Source organism: Pelmatolapia mariae, linkage group LG7 (genome assembly GCF_036321145.2).
Source record: "Pelmatolapia mariae isolate MD_Pm_ZW linkage group LG7, Pm_UMD_F_2, whole genome shotgun sequence".
Taxonomy (NCBI): Eukaryota; Metazoa; Chordata; class Actinopteri; order Cichliformes; family Cichlidae; genus Pelmatolapia; species Pelmatolapia mariae.
This window is the reverse complement of record NC_086233.1, coordinates 49161463-49180372: the sequence shown is the minus strand read 5'-3', so window position 1 is coordinate 49180372 and position 18910 is coordinate 49161463. Positions and strand designations below refer to the sequence as shown.

At 39.5% G+C, this 18910-nt stretch overlaps 1 protein-coding gene across 2 annotated transcripts in view; it reads right to left on the bottom strand.

Moving 5' to 3' along the window:
- Window positions 1-18680, bottom strand: part of tp53i11b (tumor protein p53 inducible protein 11b) — a 37616-nt gene extending 18936 nt beyond the window's left edge. Inside the window, exons 1-2 of one of the 2 annotated variants that reach the window (XM_063479445.1) lie at window positions 18573-18680; window positions 7581-7677 (exon numbers count right to left, since the gene is read on the bottom strand). The gene's annotated coding sequence lies outside the window, so the exon portion shown is untranslated. The remainder of the gene's footprint in view (window positions 1-7580; window positions 7678-18572) is intronic. The other variant, XM_063479444.1, reaches the window with a different exon arrangement.
- Between the last annotated feature and the right edge of the window lie 230 nt (window positions 18681-18910).

Genomic DNA, 18910 nt, shown 5'->3' with positions numbered 1-18910 from the left:
GGCTTCCAGTGGTTATGAAACCAAAATATTTGGGACAAAAAGAATTATTGTTCAAACTCTCTCTCTGTTTTCAGTTTGAGCTAATATGACCCCCCTGATCCTAAAAAAAATAAAAGTCTTTGGTCAAGAAGATCCATCTAAAGGAAATAAAACTAAACATTATAACAATGAACCATTAGAAAGTTCATTAAGAGTTCCCTGTAGCTGCCTTTGTCTCTGGAGCATTCAATCTCTCAGTCCATTTTTGGTGGCACAAAACAGTCTGTTGTGATCTTTGTCTCTTATGTGGCTACTGTGCAGGTCTCCTAAAGTAAACAGGTCTGATGGTGCCCGAGGCTCTCTTTGCTCCCATCTGCATCTGTGGATATCCCGCAGTGAAGGCAGGGACTGAACTTGGCCTTGATAGGTTGGTTATATGTTAAGAAACACCCCTTAGCCAAAGCCTAATTTTTTTTTAATCCCCAAATGTATGTATTTGCATTTCATTCAAAAGATCTCTAAAGTTAAAGAAAATCCCCTATAAAAATATGTTTTACACTTAAATAACGTTAATGAATACCTGATTTAAACCAATAACATCTGTTGTTACACTTACTGTTTGATTCAATTGGTCTTGCTGTTACTCTCCCCACCTCTGGCTCATGCCCATGTATAAGGCAGATAATGCATGCATATTATTTAATAAATGTAGCAATCAATTTTGAACATTCTGCCTCATCAGCCCTGACTTGAGAGCACAGGCTGTAAACACAAAGCAATGTCAAATGTGATCTCTCAACACCAGCAGCTTCATTACTGGGAGAAGAACATCAGCTATGTTAGAATAAATTTACTTTGCATTAATTCTAATTGCGGCACCGTTTGTCAAGGCCCTTATTTATACTCCAGTACTGAACAGTCTGGAACCAGTACCAAATTAATGCCTGCTCTCAAATGATAGGAGATGCACTGACTCCAATTTGTGTTTTGTTTTTGTTTTTTTTAAATAAAGGCTAACCTGCAACTTTCACCATGATTTTCTAAGAACCATTACTATCAGCGTGCACTCAAAATTTTTAAACTTCTTCTCTAATTTGATTCTCTAATTAGAATAACACATTGCTCAGTTAAAATTTTCTGTACAGTGACTTAGAGTAACCTCTACCTCTTTTACTCAAACAAGTTGCAATGTTACATAGTCAAACACTTTTTTAACAAATAAAATCCAACTGAGAATGCACTATTTTACACTTAAGGTTCGTGAAGCAGCTCAGCGCCTACAGCCCTAGCAAGAAGTGGAGCTTATACTTAGAGACACCATCAGTCCATACTTCTTTAAAGTTTGATTGAAGTCCACCTAAAGGGTTCATGCACAGCTTGTGTACTCTAATGTTTTCTCTCCATGTATGACAAATAAATGCAGACATCACAAAAGTAAGGATTCACATGACTCAGAGCCAAGCAGACTCATCAATCTGTAACATATGCATTATGAGTAAAATAGATATATTTATCATATTATGTATTCTATTTAGCCCCCCACTGTCCCACCCTTAGACATGGACACAGGTAAACACAGTTAACCAAAGTTGCACTACCATGAACAATGCCATGAAGCTATTCATACTTTTCTCTCCGTCTTATGACTAGGGCTGCCACAAACTATTATTTTGATAGTCGACTAGTCACCGATTATTTTTGCGATTAGTCGACTAATCAGATCATGCGTCCATTGAACGTAAAACGTACAGCTTATTGCACCACCACCACTCGAGCATCTCACACTTCTGATAATCAGTTGTCTGCTTGATGTTTATTCAGCTGTGTATAAACTATAACTTTAATCTCAGCCAAACCGATTTACTCAGGAACAAATAAAATACTGAAAAAAGCCAAACAATAACATTTTTAAGTTATCTAAGTGACTTATATATCATGTTTAACCTAAGTAGCGAAAGACGGCGGTGGATTTGAAAACGATTTGCCGGGAGTCCGGTGTTCTCACCGGCTCTAGTGAGCCTTGAACCCCGGCTCGCTATCGAGCTGGTGGGTAACAGACGTCTCTGAAAACGTCGGAGCGCTTTTGAAAATATGTGGTGTCTTGATAAACCAAGCAGATATTTGAAGTTTACTCAGCTACATTCTCGCCTGAAAATATGTTAAACGTTTATTTTGTGACCCAGAAAGAATAATAAGAGTAATATTAAAACTAACTAGCTGCCGCCATTGTTGGAAACTGAGCAGGGCCACGCTATGAATTCTGGGATAGGCTGGGCCACGAAGCGACCCATCCTTCAAATCTGGGGAAATGAAGGGCGCGTTTGTCGGCCGCATTTGTCGGAGTCTTCAAATTTGGACAGTCTACAAATGCGGGCACAGGAGGATGCGGTTCCTGAATTTGGACTACGATACCGGACACTGCTTCTTCTTCTTCGAGGTTTAACGGCAGCTGGCATCCTCGTACATGCAGTGCTGCCATCTTCTGTTTCAGTCCGTTATTACACTCTTAAATCCTACTACTTATTCCTGCGTCTTTTGGGATCTTACAAAGCTTCAAATGACGCTTCGACTATTAAATTAGTCGTCGACGATTTTAATAGTCGACGTAATCGTGACTAGTCGACTAATCGTGGCAGCCCTACTCATGACGCACATGAATCTGTGTTTACATTCATGCACAGAGTTGCTGTAGTTTGCTTTTGCAACATCCATATGCATAAATAGATAGATGCATAATATATGAATGTATCACAGTTGAATATTACACACCCCCTCTTTTTTCAAAAATAATTTCTGCCAGATATTTTCATCTAATCAGCCCACTTTACTAGTTGCATGCCACAAAAAAAAAAAAAAAAAAAAAAAAAAAAGAACAGTGAGGGACAGCAGTACAAGTGACAACGCTTTGTTATTTATCAAATAATGTGCAACACAGCGGTGTGCAAGTAAGGTAGGTGGCTTATTTTTACCATCTGTTACACTGGGGCAATGTGGGGGATGGAAGTGAGAGGGAGAGACTCTTCTAATATGAAGCCACAGAGGACTGCCAGGCATTGTTGGGGTTTCTATCTCTGGAATTTTTTTATTTTATTATTATTATTATTTTTTTTTTTGTAAAGCACAGCAGGTTAACTGTGAAGCTATCGCAGAAGCTGCAGAATAGAGTGCCAACACTTGACGTACACGCATACCTGGGAGATGAATGATCTCCTCCCAGGAACAAAACCATTGGAGATCAGTGGGAGGGCGGGGGGTTCAGCACACATGGAGAAAGGATGAAATGAACGAGCTCCCGCCTTTAAATGTACACACGACAAAAATAACACAATGCTCTATGACGCCGTCTCTGCTGTAAGACACCAACCAGTAATTATTACTACTTACACATAATTATTATTTTTGCTGTTTAATTTGCTCATCTGTGCAGCAGCAGCATATTATTACACTGACACTATGATTTTTGGAGTGTACTACATTAGTTTTAAACAGGCGTACCAAATAAACAGGCAACTCTGAAGTCTGGAGAGTTTACTCAGGAGAACTGAAGGCCCTGGTGGTGTAGCACAACCACAGGTAGCTTGAAATACCAGATGTCAAATGCTTGTTGTCCAGAGTAACTGTTAGCCAACCATAATTAAACGATCTAATGAGGCAAGCTTTAATGACGCACTACAAATGGTTATTAGTGGCTAAAACTCTGCATGCCCAATTTTCCCCAAGAGACTACTGCCACATTACAGGAGAATTTTGAGTATTTCATGGGAAACTCCAAATGATTCAGCATTAAAGCATTAAAGTAAAAAAAGGGTTGAGTTAAATCACTTCATCCATAATGATAACACTTTACTAACTACAATCCTGTACGCTTTACTTTTTTTTCCCTCGCTTGTTTGAAGACAGCTTGGGGAGGGAGCAGGCTAAATAGGGTATTAAAGACTTCCTCCCCCCCCCCCCAAACAACATGTTATAGTTCCTCCTGGAGGATTTTAAAACACTCCCAGGCCAGACAAGATATCTAATCTCTACAGTGAGTTCTGGGTCATCCACTGGGTCTCCTGTGAGCTGGGTGTGGCAGGAAACTGCCAAAGGGTCAAATACCTGAACCAGCTCAGCTGGCTGCTTTCAATGCTGTGTCCTACATTGGTGTCCCTATGGCACAACTGAATATTTCAGCCCCTTCTTTTAGCCACTACTCAGAGGTCATGACCTCCGAGTGGTAAGTGGTGGAGAGTAGGTTGACTGGTTAAGCAGAAACATCGCCATCTAGCTCAGTTCTCTCGTCTCCACAGAGTTAAAGGAAGCACCAATCAGATGGCCAATCTCTAGCTCCATCTTGCATCACTTGAGAAAAAGATCCTGGGATACTTTATTGAACTCCTTTATTAAAACTTTGTGTTACCAGTGAAACATAAGCAGTAAGTAAACTGGAAGTTCTTTCATTTTATTCTCCACCACTGAGAGAAACAAACTAAAGAAAACAAACCACACAAGTCCAGGGGACACAGCAGATATTTTAGTAGTTTGATGTGGAACAATGTATGATCTACATTGATACTCCAATATTATACTTGCACAGCATATTTAGGAAACCTAAGGAAAACCCACACAGGCTGTCTAACAATTTAATCTTAAATAAAGTCCTGCTAGTCCAACTTTCCTGTTGACATTTTTCTGTGTTTCTTTGATCTTGCTTTTGTGCAGAGAAGCTAAAAATGGAGTATGATAATCTGCAGTTTCTAGAAGTGAAGCAGATGTTACCGCCCTCACAGGAAAAACAACAGGGTTGAGAACATTTACTTTGTCCAGATGAGGTCCAAAATCAACACCTGGTAAATGCCAAATGTAGGTAGAATTTTCATTTGGTATGTAAATGTGCCACACTGGCTGGTAAATGTTAACAAAATGAATATTCAAGGTTTAAAGCACAATGCACAAAAATCTCTATCACATTTTGGCATTCTCACTTTTCTCCGTCATCCTCAAGTTCAACAAATAACGAGCAAATACTAACCAATCAGACGCAGAGTAAACTAAGAGGTTGATTTCTATAGACGAAGAGTTTAAGCCGATTAAAACTTCTAAAAATTTAAAACCTTACCATTCCCTTTTGTACTGACCACTGATAAATAAACTGTATGTCAAAGTTTTAGTTTTAAAGTATTTCAGTTAATCAATTGTTCTGAGGACAGATCCCTCAGCCGGCACAGTACTACTATTTCAAGACTTCGACTTGATCCTTGCTTTCTCAGCACGTCTTGCTTTCTGAAGCGTTACCTGGTTGCTAAGCAGCACTGCTGGATGACGAAGTGTACTCATTTGAGGTTTCAACTTGCGTCACTAAAACCATGTCCACGTTGAATTAATGGCTCAATAAAGATAAAAATAGAAATTCTTTAAGTACCCAACACGTTGGTGTTATTTCAACATCTATTAATATGTATTTTAGTACATCAAAGGTGTGCATTTACGTGTGCTCTGTGGTCTCATTTAGTGTCCTGAGCGAAAGCAGTAGTTCTAGTAATGACTGTAAACACACATAAGCTGGTTTCCACAGAAATGTGTCCACTTTTATCGGCTATAAAGCTAAATCAGGATTTACCAAGCTATTAAGGTTCCCATGATAATTTTGTTATGATGATAGTGATTCTGTCACACTTAATACACTGCAAGGCAATTATCAGTGATACCTCACGATATCTGTAAAGTGACTAAAGAAAAATAGGCCTAGAAAAGCCAACAAGCACTGCATTTTATATGCATTACATTCGTGCATCATTATTATTCCATTTTGATAATAGTTTGATAAGAGTTTCCTCTTCACAACAACAAGGTGGATACCTTTCATTTAGTTTAGCTTCATTTACCTGACATGCATGAGTGATGCAGGGCGCCATAAAGCAGCAGCTCTAAGCCAAGTGGCTGCAAAATATCTATTCAGTGTATAGACAGTCATACTGAAAGAGGAAGTCAGAATGTATTGCCATATCAATATTTTGTTCCATCTCTAAGTACTACCCTGCAACACATTCGAGTATGTATAGGTGAGTGAAACCAAGCACAACTTCTTGTTGTGCCATAAACTGGGAAGCAGTCTTTTGAAGCACAAGATGATGACGTTACCATTATTACCTGGCAGCATGACAATCACCATGTTCTGGGGCTCACACTAAACAAGCAATGAAGAAAATGTCAAACAAAACAAGTGAAATGGTCTGCAGTTATACAGCACATTTAAATCTTAGGAGTTATGCAAACTATTCAAGCAAGAAAGCATTACTTTGGCTGGCTCACAAAAAAAAATACAAATAAATAAATTAAAAAAAAAAAAAAAATCACAGTATTTAAAAATGTCTTTAGAGACATAAGAGTTCAGAACACAGAGAAACAACCCTGAGACTGAAAGGCTGACTACCATTTTGTTCCATATGGGAGAGCAGCGTCACACACTGCTCCCTTTCTCACGTTCACATCTTTTGTTAATCCTGGTTCTAACGTCATATACTGGGCTTAAAGGGCACATCAACCAGGTAGGTCCACTAATTGGTGGGATGGACTGGGATCCTTGCCAATCTCAGCGAGTGCAACCAGAAAGCAGAGTGACTGGCACTATTGTCACAGATGAGGGACTGTACAGCATGCCCACATGTGCTTAACTAAATCAAGTTAAGCGCATGTGGACAACAATGGTCACAGCTGTAACAAACCATTTCATTATTTTGAGCTGCCTGTCTTATTCTTTTATGTATGCTGACAATCTTCTGCAGCTTTCTTTAGTCTGAAGAACTGCTATGATTATTACTTCTACAGTGATCATCAAAATTAACCGTTTCACACTATAAACACTATAAACCACTGTGTATTATTAGCAAACCTAAAATGTCAAAAGTAAAAGTACGTCCTGCAGAGAAGTGATCCATGGCAGTTTTATAAAGATTAATGTTGCTGATAAAAATCTTTAAGGTTAATTTTAAATACACTGCTGTTTAATCTACAGTAAGGCCAGTGACCGTAACGATGCTCATTAAAACAGGGTTTAATGAGCACAGAAAGAGGCCTACACCCTGATTATTAAAATACACCGATATAAACAACCAGAATGTCATTGATGCAGTGGTTCATCCACCTAAAGATCCATCACATGTCACAAGTTACTTCCCATTAATTAACAAACATGACCTTGGATTAACGCAATTTGGATGAATCCCCTGAGGTAATCACTGTGTCCAACTTGCACTCAAATCTGACCATTATTCTAAGAGGAGGAGTGATTCTTCTGAAAACGGGGGAAAAAGTGCCCATGAAGCAACACATATGACCCTGAGCACAATTTGGATGAAGTAAATAGACTAAATTCCATTCATTATGTGATAATTTTGTATACGTTTGCTTAAATTCTGCACTGCTGAAACTGCTTGTCCCACAAGCATGTCTAATGTATACTACTGTTGTTTTTGTATGGGCTATATGAATAAATTACTTTTTACTAAACCTGCTTGATAAATCTGACAGAAATAATACCTGTGAAATGTCTGTTTTCACGCTGATAATGAAAATTTTTCCGAACCCAAATTTCACTATTACATGGATGTTTCTTTACTTACAGTGTGCTTTTCAGTACTCTTGTGCTTTCACAAGCAGGTTTTCAGCTCCTTTCTCTTACTGTTCCTGCCCACAGCTCCTCTTCGGCCCTGGCTGCTACTAAAACAGGGAAGGCATGATTAGTAATGCTTTCCAGCTGTGATGACCAGCCTCCCTTGACTGCTGCTCCTCCCCTCCCTTGCAGCTGAGCCACCAACCACACCTCATCGCATTAATAACAACAACAATAATAATAATTTAAACATTTCATCAATTTATGAATGGTTCTACATAACCAAGCTCTGACTCATTGTCAGAAATACTTGAATCAATTTCCCCTGTCAGTAAGAAAGTCACCTTCCAATGATAGAGCAATACACGTTAGCGGTCCATGCCAACAGACTCACACACCATTCTTGTTAATATTCAGACTCTGCGATTGGTTTGTCGATCTTGCTCCCACACAGCAGACTGAGTGCAAATGATAAAGGTTCTCTGTGGCAGAAAATCAATACTTGGAACAATGCATTTTACAAACGGCTTTCAACTTTCCTCTCAATTCTATGCAGAAAATACAAACCAGTCTTTACAAATGCAGTGATAAGGCGAACATTACTCTAACTTCTTAATTACACAGACAACTATATAAATAAACTTTGTTAGCAGACTGCAATAAATTGGACATAATTTTGAGATGACAGATCAGAGATTATAATTTTGAGAAATCTGAAGCAGCCTACAGTCAAAATGACTATATGCTGCCCATTTAACAAATGGCACTAACAGAAATTTTTTTCTCAAAGGCTACTGATTTCATCTGACTGAAGCTTTGCTCTAAGTCGTCAGAATGTCCCCAAACTCAGTGTGTGTGTGAGGCCTTTGATGTGTGGATATCACCCTTTTATCCCAGATACTTTTAAGCCTTATTAAAGTGCCAGAAAAAGCACAGCCACTTACTTAAATTGTGTTCAATAAACTTCACCAGTAGCAGTAATCTGTGTAGACCAACAGCTAATTAAATTGATTTTTTACTTTCAGGTTGGGGGGGGGGGGGGGGGGGGGGGGGGATATAAACAGTAAAACCAATGGGCAATGAACAACGCTGTCACTGTCTATGCTCAGGTATATGATGTTGGCACTTAATGGCAAAACCATGCAGCCAAATGTTTAGCACATGTGGAAGCAACAAGTGGCTCTATACCCTTTGCCATAGCCTACACTGTAGCTTAAGGTCCACTTTCCCAGAGAAGTAAACAATGTATAGTGACTAGCAAGCAATTTAGCTTCAAAAGGGATTTCAGTAAAAGCAACTGTTGTTTAACATTTATAAGCTCCAAGTCCAAGATGAACATTTCACTGCAGAGTAGGTATGTCACTAGAAGAGATGCTTACGATACTTTTCTATACAAAAATTATATTAAAGAAAAAAGTGACTGTACTTGTTTTTTTCCTTCTTCCAGAACTGAGAGGGGCACTGTAAGCCTATGACTTTTGTTTCTTTACATGCTGAAGATGGACAACCACAACAAGAGGAAATACTACACACAGAGATAGCAAGTAGTGCAACTGCCACCCTGACTCACTGATAAAGAAGGCAGTAAGTAGAACATAAAAGTACTTTCTGTTGTTATTCCTTACTTGTCAGTGTGATATCAATTACGCTCCATAAGAATTTATATAATGCTAATGTAATATAAATGCTTAAGCTAATGTAATGCAACGTTGTAACTCGTAGTAACATTAGTAGGCTAATATTTCAGTCTTTATTTCATTAGGCCTAAAACGTTACATTTTAACTTTCTTCTCTATGTCAGTAAATTCCTACACATAAAACTTCTGATTCAATTTCTGTATAGTAAGCCATTTATACAGTTTTCCAGAGTTTTTTGTCCCCATTCCTATCTCTACATTGCAATCTTTGTATACACCAAAACCACTTCCTAATAAATGTAAGCACATCTGAGCAGCTCGCTAATCAGGTTTTTACTGAACACCACAAAGACCATGTGGGCTCAGCTGAGTTTAAACAGAAACAAATGAGGGAATCAACCTTACCCAGTGGCAAATCAATGCTTGCATAAGATGGTTGATGTCCAAGCACAATGAGGTAGACATCTAATCATGAAGAAGGTTGCATTTATCTCCTAGTCCTTACTTCAATTATTCCCCTGGCAAAAGTCTAGTTGTGACTGCACTGCCTTAAACCATTTAGAAGAAAATTAAACCTTTCAATAGAAAGAAGAGTCTTGTCATTTTGCCTCACCAATGTCAGCAAACCATGTCGGGTGTAGTGCAGATAGAAGTATAACACCATTATAGCTGGACAACATGATTAAGAAATGTTTATGATACCCTTTAGATTTAATCACAGCAGGTCAAATAGTGAAAGAAATTCAAAATGATGAATGTACATTTTGGTAATACAAAAATAATATCTGATGGCCCATAATCACCAAAAAAAAAAAAAAAAAAAAGACTCTTCCCCGTCACATCATGTCACGCTGCACTGATTGCATAATTTGTAATGTAATCAACCTATAACCAACCTGTAGAGCTTAATCACACAAATTGGAGACATATCTCACTCAATTTGGATTCTCATTTTCAACTGTGTTTCTACTTTTTACTTTAACATACAGAAGAATTATTCCTGGTGATTTCACCTCTAAACTTATGAAGTGCTATTCAAAGTAAGTACTTTGAATTGGGTGATTTTATGCAACTTCGTGCACACATCAGGGTTTTAATGGCTGCTATCAAAACGATGGATGATATCTAAATGAAATCAACATGAACTCAAAAATATCTGAGAACAAGTGAAAAGAAAACTGCATGTGTGGTGGTTTGGGCTGTACCCAGCTGTTTTGAATATTCAGATATTCATCTGTTGGGTTTGGTATTCAGTTTTGGATAGTTTTCTTGTATAGAAATACAACACATCTTAGATTGACCATCACAAACCAACTCTGAGATGGTCTAAATTAGAGCTGGGCGATAGAACGATAACGATATGTATTGCGAAATAACTTTTTCTCGATAGAAAAATTTAACTATTGCGATAGGCCTCATCTCTCTTGTCCTCTTAAAAAAAAAAAAAAAAAAAGAACAGCCAATCCAAATTAAGTAGCGCAGAGCCTAACCAATCACAGTCGCAGCGTCACGTCACGTGACTTGTTACGTACAGCACAAGTGCCAAGGCGCACATGTGTATTTGTTTTTGCAGCCGGGCCGCCCGGGTAATGAAGGAAATGAGTTTGCCGACTAGAGAAAAATCAACCGAGAGCGTGAGCGAAGGTTACCGAAGAAAAAAAACAATGATGGTTCCAATGCCGGAGAGATTGTCGAACGGAAGGGCCATAGAAGTTCCGTAGTGTGAAGGTATTTCGGCTATTTCAAGTCTGACAAAAAACAGAGTAACGCGCACTGTAAATTGTGCCGAAAGCAAGTCTGGAAATACAATAAACTGGTGCATGCTCAATCTCTGACTGAAAGCGCTAATTCGTCATTCGGCTTTTGTCAGACTAAAGTCACTGTTAAAACTGTTTGAAAAGCTAAGCTATACAACAAGGAGAGATTGAGAATTTCCTTTTAGTTCTCAGTTTATTTGATATTGACAAAAGTTAGTTAATTTTTTCTGTTCTTCTGTAAAACGAACTAAGATTTATTTTTAGAATTAAAATTTTGTTTCTAAGTGGAACTGACAATTTAGTAGTCTGTTTTGTTTGTTTTATTTTGAAACTTAAACGCTTTAGCGGCTGCCTTTTGTGTAGTTTGCAATATTTGCCTTTATTTATCTGAAACTGAAGTTTCATGTTCCTTAAGTATCTACCCTGTTAAACTTATTATGGGAAATAAATATTTAAATTAAAACAAGCTGCTAATTATTTCACATTTTACTTGTGAGCAACAGCACATTTAAATCTTACAAATATAGTTATTTGGCTTATATCGTGATATATATCGCTATCGCCAGAAATGAAAAAAACATCGTGATATGAAAAAATCTTATATCGCCCAGCTCTAGTCTAAATGTAAATCTCTGGTGTCCTACTGCTTTGCAACGGTGCCTTGCTCTCCTTCTTTCTCTACTGTGTTTATTGGGTGAGGATTCAGAGGGAAAAGAAATGAGAGGTCTTCTAACTTTCTCTCTGAGCAATCACAAGCAATTTACAAGTAAATACAGCCAAAATCACAGCACAGTCATTGTCTGAACTGTCACACTCAGACCCTAACAGAATGGAGTTATTTGCCTATTTTAGACAAAATAGGGGAATGACATCAACAAGCAGGGTGACAAGCCTGAGCTTTTATATGCAGGATGACAAAGACTACCCTCAGCCTGACATTTTATCAGCAGTCATCTGAGAAGAATTCTCAATAGAGCCACTAGCCAGACCAAATCAGCAATGTCGATCTGAGGAGCGAGACACAACAAGTGCCGGTAGAAAAAGAAACTGGAACAAGGTGGTAAGGATGAATTGGGAACATGGTACTAAAACTAGCCATGCATGCCCTGACATAGAACACCCCCAAGCCATGAGCAGGGCCAGCCATCCAAGAAGCACGTGGTAAAGACACCTTTGGCAGGGATAGCTCAGTAGGTAGAGTGGTTGCCCCATGATTGGAAGGTCGGGGATTTGACTCCACTGTACGGCTACCCTGAGGTACCCCTGAGCAAGGTACCGACCCTACACACTGCTCCCTGGGTGCTGCATTGGTGGCTGCCCACTGCTTCACTGGGTGAATGGGTTAAATGCAGAGGAGTAGCACACGGGGTATGTTAGTCCACTACAGGGACTAACACATTTACATTATTATTATTATTTGGCAGACACCAAGAAAATAGATCTTCCTTGGAGCCAGCTAGAGGCAAAGGCACAAAGGCCTCTTGTTGATGGCGCCTAATTCCACAGGCACAAATGGCTGAATAGGAAGAAAATGAGCCTTCGTCTTTAACCAATTTAAATAGTGACCTGCTGTGACCACTGTGATATGAGCTGCATGTGCATTATACAGTCGAAAAACAAAGTGGTCAATGCTCACTTGATACTTGTCTTTATGCTTCTGCTCTGATCTAATTAATAAAAATAACAATAATCTAAATATGATACGCTAGCTCATTACACATTTAAAGTTTAAGGCAGAATTAATAATCAAGTAACTAATAAATGTATTTAGACTGGTCAAGAGAGCACTGGCTGTAGCCTGGACAGTTATATAAACACACAATTTGCATTTGAAAGAGTCTGTGTGATTACACCAACTTGCAAACTCAAAGTTTGTGAATCGCGTCATAGGAAATGAGACTCCCATCCTTATCTAAACCATCACAGCAGGAAAAGTCACTCACTGCTGAACAAAGGTTGGCCAACTTGGACCAGGGACATCTTTTCTGCTGACAAACACAGTCGCTACCAGATGTGTTTGCCTAAAAGTAATATTCAGCTTAGGAAAACTGGATGATAAACATTTTTTATAAGCAATAATTCCAGCCTTTTAGGCTTACTTTGACCCTTTTAATTAACAACTGCTTAATTATTTGTCCTGCTGAGTAGTCATATGAAACAATATAAACATAACAACTTTGAAAAAAGGTGTAAAGACATGTTTTACTTTTTGGCTACTGTCCGGAAAAATCAAGTAAACAAGAATCAATTGATTAATGAAAACTTTATCTTAAATGTTGCTCAACAATACTTAAATTAATCATCCAAGTTTGCTATTGGAATAGAAATATAGTGACTTTGGTAGAAGACCTGTTTCAGTGAAAAGACCTTTAGAAGAACCTGGAACGTGAAAGTAATGCATAATGAAGTAAAAGAGTAACAGTTGTGAGTTTAGCAGAATCCAAATGTTCAGTGGTGAACTTCTGATGACGAATCTGTGAGTGAATAAAGAAACCAAACTATACCATAGGGATTACTGAACCTCCACAGGGGTGGCATGGATGTGACACTGTGATCCTACAGGGAGGTGAGCTGCTGCCTTAATACTCAACATTTAGCAGAGGAGATCCTTTCTTTTCTTTCATCACACTGTAGGTTTGAATCCTCCCAGTAAAAGGGTGCCAGGAAGTCAGCTAACCAGACATACGAGGGTGTTGAAAACGTCAGACGTAATGTCTGTGTGCTCCTGAGGATAAATGAATGGAGACTTTGTTCAAATGCCAAAGGGGAAAGGTGAAACCATGGGGGGGAATGTCTCAATGCAGGAGCACATACGAGCAGCCAAAACAATCACAATGTTCCACTGTGAGCACGAATACGTACAGACTCAATTAACCCAACTCCACAGCATAGCTCTGTGAGCAGCTAACCAGCACAGCATGAATTATTTCCTATTTTGGAAGGCAGCAGGTCTTTTACCAGACATACCCATTTCTATTTCATTTCACTGCTGACTTCTTTCACTCCTGTGCTATTGTACAGGAGTGAAACAAACCAGCTGTAGTGCTTAACACAGATTTAGATTCTATTGGTTATTTATTCTATGAGCATATGCACATCCATGTGTGCATACTGTTCTGTTACAGTTGTGCATGCTTGCACATGTACACTTGCTCACTGTTTATCACAGCTTCAACCAAGATGACTAAAAGAGAAGTCTCAGTCAACAAGCTATTTCTAAAGGAAGTAAAACTCACAAGTTTTCCATTATTAACCGTTGTCCCCAGATTGCTCAGGGTCTCTCACATGGTCTGCTTTCTGTACTCTGTCGCTCACCCCTGCGCTGCTATGCAAGCCAGTGTGCTGCTGCAGGGGGCCCTTTATAACCACATTTGTACCCTAGGGATCCCACAATGGAGGCTGTGGACCGACAGGCACCACTGGTTGGGGCGAAGGGGCTTTAGAGTCAGAAGTCCCAGTCAGACAACCCTGTGTCCCCTGGGGCCCACATATGTTTTGTTTTTTCTGGGGGGTTTTCCACATACGAATTATATTTAAAGTATAAGGAAATCCCCCATAAATAGTAAAGTTTTAATCTTCAGTAAGTGCAAAACTTTTAAGTTTATGAATAATCAAGATGACTGACCAAAATAGCTGTGTTTATGATTTTTGCTGTAATCAAACAGGCTTAATACAGTTTAAAGCTTAAAAAAAAAAAAAAAAAAAAAAACAGAGCAATATAATCAAGGGTCTCTTCTGTAAGCCTCTAATCTTGCTGATGAATTCAATCTCCACCGTCTTTGACTGCAGCTGCCGATGGCGGTCTTTGTTCTGCTCAGCAGCCTTGCTAAGCTTGGCATAGCAGCACACGAACCAGCTCTCCACCTGCTGCCAGTTCTGATTAGAGTGGCCTTCTAGCTCCCTGTGGAGATCCGAGCAGAACAAGGACTACTATCACCAGCTGCAGTCCAAGATAATAGATAGATGAGATCCTTTCTTAAAACACCTGAAGGATAACTGGAGGTGTTTGAACCAAACTGTCCAGTGAGCCACTCCGTAGGCATAACAAGATAATCAAAGGGCAGAGGAGAGCAGGTTAGCAGCAAAAATGAGACAGGAGTTGTCGACAATTAAACTGATAATGAATGGCATCGCCGTTTGAGGAGAAAAAACAAACAAACAAAAAAAAAAAAGTAGCCTGTGTGTAAGAGGCTTTACTCTACTTCCTGATTATAAATACTATTAGCTGTGGTCACACCTTGAGCATAAGGATGTAAGTGAGTCTGACAAAAGATTACAGTAATATTGCAGAAGGAATTACAGTGCTCATCAAGGAAACGGACCCAGGATGAGATTTTGTAGACTCTGTCTGGAATTTTTGAAATGAAAGGCCTTGCCAAATATTCACTAAAATTGTCCAGTCTTTTGCCAACATTCAACCACAGAACCACTTTTCTGCCTTTCCTAGATCAATAAGTCTACAACCTCCATAAAACGACAAAATCTGAAAAGCAACATGGAGTCTTAGCTTCTCTAATCTTGTCCACTAGGAATAAACAGGGACTCATCTGCTGAAAGGTCCTTATTAAAGCCTATAGCTAACCCAGAGTCACAGCAGACAGAAGGAAATTAAAAGCAAAGACACCAGGAAGAAAGCCATCTTCACTGGCATGACAATATTGCTGGTGCACAGTAAGCCCTGGAGACAGACCAGAAGTCAGTAGAAAAAGATTAAACTAAATATAGCTTACCACAGTTTCGCTCAAGTAAATCATATTTGTTGCTATTTTGAGGATAGCCTACATCTAAAAAGACGATTATGAAAGGAGCACAGTAGAAGATGCCCTCATTCAGGGATGTGGTTTGAACAAAATTCTTACTCTAACCATTTACATAACACTTAAAAACAAGGCTTGAGGCAAAACTCTGATTTTTTTCCCCCTACAGCAACAACATGTGCTACATTTTCATTTGTAAAGAATAGAAACAAATGTTCTCTGTGTTAAAAATGGAATAGCTAGTTTGGGTCCGTGCTGGTGCACAGTGTTGTGAACTGAAATGTTTTAAAATCACTGAGAGGTTAATACAAAAAAATGTTACCATGTGCTTTCCTTACCCATCAGGCAGCAAAACAAGAATGTTTATGTGCCTGTGGGACTGCCCAGACCTGTACTCTTTGCTGCTGCTTGTCTCAGTGCGCTTTGATATAAGACTACACAGAGACACATAAACACATCTACATATGCTTCTGCTTAACTCTCACAGGATGATGTTGGCCTCGCAGTCCAACTCCACTGAGACCAGCCCAACTCCCTATGCAGCCAGGTGGAGTGCACGGGGACACACTCAAAACCTGCAGTTCTGCACTGCAGGCACCCCTCTCAGGATTTCATTGGTCAGACAGATATTAAGCACAGTTGCATGACAGTGTGTGCCACTTCTGTGTGACACAGTGAACCGTGATATTGTTCTGCATGAGAGCCATTAGTGAGAAGGGCTTGCAACAAAAGCCAAAAGAGTTTTTGAGGGTTAGCTAAGGTGACGGTATCCTGCAGGCAGAAGCGTTCACGGGAAAGGCAAATTGCCCAAAAGGTCAACATCGAGCCACATCTGACCTCTTTACTAGAGCCACTACTTCATTCAGAGTGCTACTATGTTAACAGTAAAAATACCTGATGGTTAGATTATCCTCACTTAGCTTAAAAGATTGGCTAATTCTGAGCAAGTACCTCAGCTGGAGAACATGTCTACATCAATACAGCCACAGTATCACAAAAAGGTATCCAGTGCTGCCCACTCAACATCAGGTTTTTGGGGGGGGTTTTGTTTTTTTTATATTTCATAAAGCTGGGAACTTTGTCGCTATGACCACTAAAAATAAAGATCGAAGCGCAGTTTACTATTTACCATTTCCTTGACCAATGAGAAACCACCGCCCACACAGAGAGCCTGGATGAGATGTCCAAGTGCAAGATGATTAGGGGGAAAACAGTGCGACTCAAATGCATGGAAAAAATGATAGGGGGGAAAAAAAGCTCCATTCATGAGAACAGCAATCCAGCGATGCAATTTTAAAGGCTTCAAGCTGAGAGGAAAAGCCCTCATTTGTCTCCTCGTGTGACATTTTGAAATATTAGATTTTTTGCAAAAGCTTCTGAGGCGCTTTCGTCATGCTGCTTTTTGTCTGACTCATACCAGCATCATGAGTTAGGTGTTCAATCGCTTGTTGCCTTGCAAACAAGGGCGTGTCAATGAGCACGCATGAACCGAGTAGCGGTATCACTGAGGGAGGGGAAGGGGAAAAAACAAACAAACAAACAAAAAAACCCACACACACACACACACAACTCTTCACCATCTACCCTTCCAGCTCAACATGTTCAGCAAATTCAGCAGGCAGAAAGTGGAAAACGCACTTTTAGTTTAGATTTCAATCAGCAACTCTCAGGAGAAAAAGAAGCGAGACTTTCCCCTCAGACAACTAAACACTCACAGCATGACTGTTTATTCAGCGTCTACTGAGGGATTGCTGAACTCCGCTTGGGACAAGTCTTGACACACCAATCACTAACGTGACCTGCAGGCGTTAAGCAGGCTCCCACACACTGAGGGATTTTTAATTTCCTACAATGAGGGGCAGCTCTTTAAACACACGTCAAAATCAGTAGCCATGCTTCATCTTAATTCATCTTAATTACAATTTCAAGAGAAAGCATAAATGTGGACAGTGTACACTTGCAGAAATTCCTTTCATTTTTATATTACAAACACTGCAGCACACTGAGGTATGCATGCATGTGTCCTCTCTTCTCTTTATAATAAACACAGCTGCTTCTGAGGCATTTCTGAAGAAAACACATTAAGATGTCATTCTAATCTGCCAGTATAAGAAGATATTAGTTTGTTGTGGCTTTCAATGCCCAACCACTCTAGTTAAAATGAGTTTCCACCTCTGTCATTAAGCCAATGCCTTAACTTGATAAAAAATAATAATAAATGTATAATGAAATCCAGAAACTTGGAAGACTGCTATTTAAAACCAAGCCAAAAAAATACAGTATAGACTGTGTCGTGTTGAATAACGACAGTAAAATGCTTTTAAGCTGGATAACCAAACAATTATTAGCTGCTCCCAAACATGTACTGGGTGGGGTGCAGCAGCTCAGACGTTCACACAGATAGTTAGGAAGCTAATGTATAGCTAAAAATTAAATACTAACACAGCCTTTTATCCCTATAGCTACAACGCTACGCTAGGAATAGCGTTAAACTTACTGAGGTGGGGTTTGACAGACTTGTTCACCACTTTCAACTTCATTGTCCCCCGGCTGTGGTAGCATACTATTAAAGCTTTTAAGAAAATTGAAATAAACTACTCATACAACAGAAACAAAAACTAACGGGTGCGAACAAAAATTAAAGAAAAAAAAAAAACTCTTTCAGGAAGAAAACAAAGGCTTTCCGAGTCATGCAGCGCGTAATGACTTCTATTTTATCTCGCAGTTAACAATTAACTCTCCAAGACGAAAACAAAGCGTGGAGCATCTTAAAGTAAAACTGTAGTTCGTTAAAAAGGAAGAGGAAAAACGGAAAATGTGCCCAAAACACGAAGACGTGTGTGTAACTTACAGCTGGGAGCGGAGTGGTATCCAAAGTTTGCCTCAGAGGGAGACGTTAGCTGCGGTTACAGCGGGAGAGCAGAGCGGGCTTTGTGGAGGTTCATCGCAGCGCTCGGCGCTTTCACGGACCCCGGAGCAGCAAACAATCATCAACCGCGCTACCGTAATAACCGGCGCTCACACCAGGGCGCACACGCACATTCTTCTACCGTAATGCACAGAGTAGCAAAAGCCCGCCAGAGTGATCTACAGGCCAAAATTTTAAAAGCAAAATAAAGAATGGTTTAATGAGTGTGCTGATCTGTTATTCGCGGTAAGTAAAAACATAAAAAGACTTGAAAGTAGTTT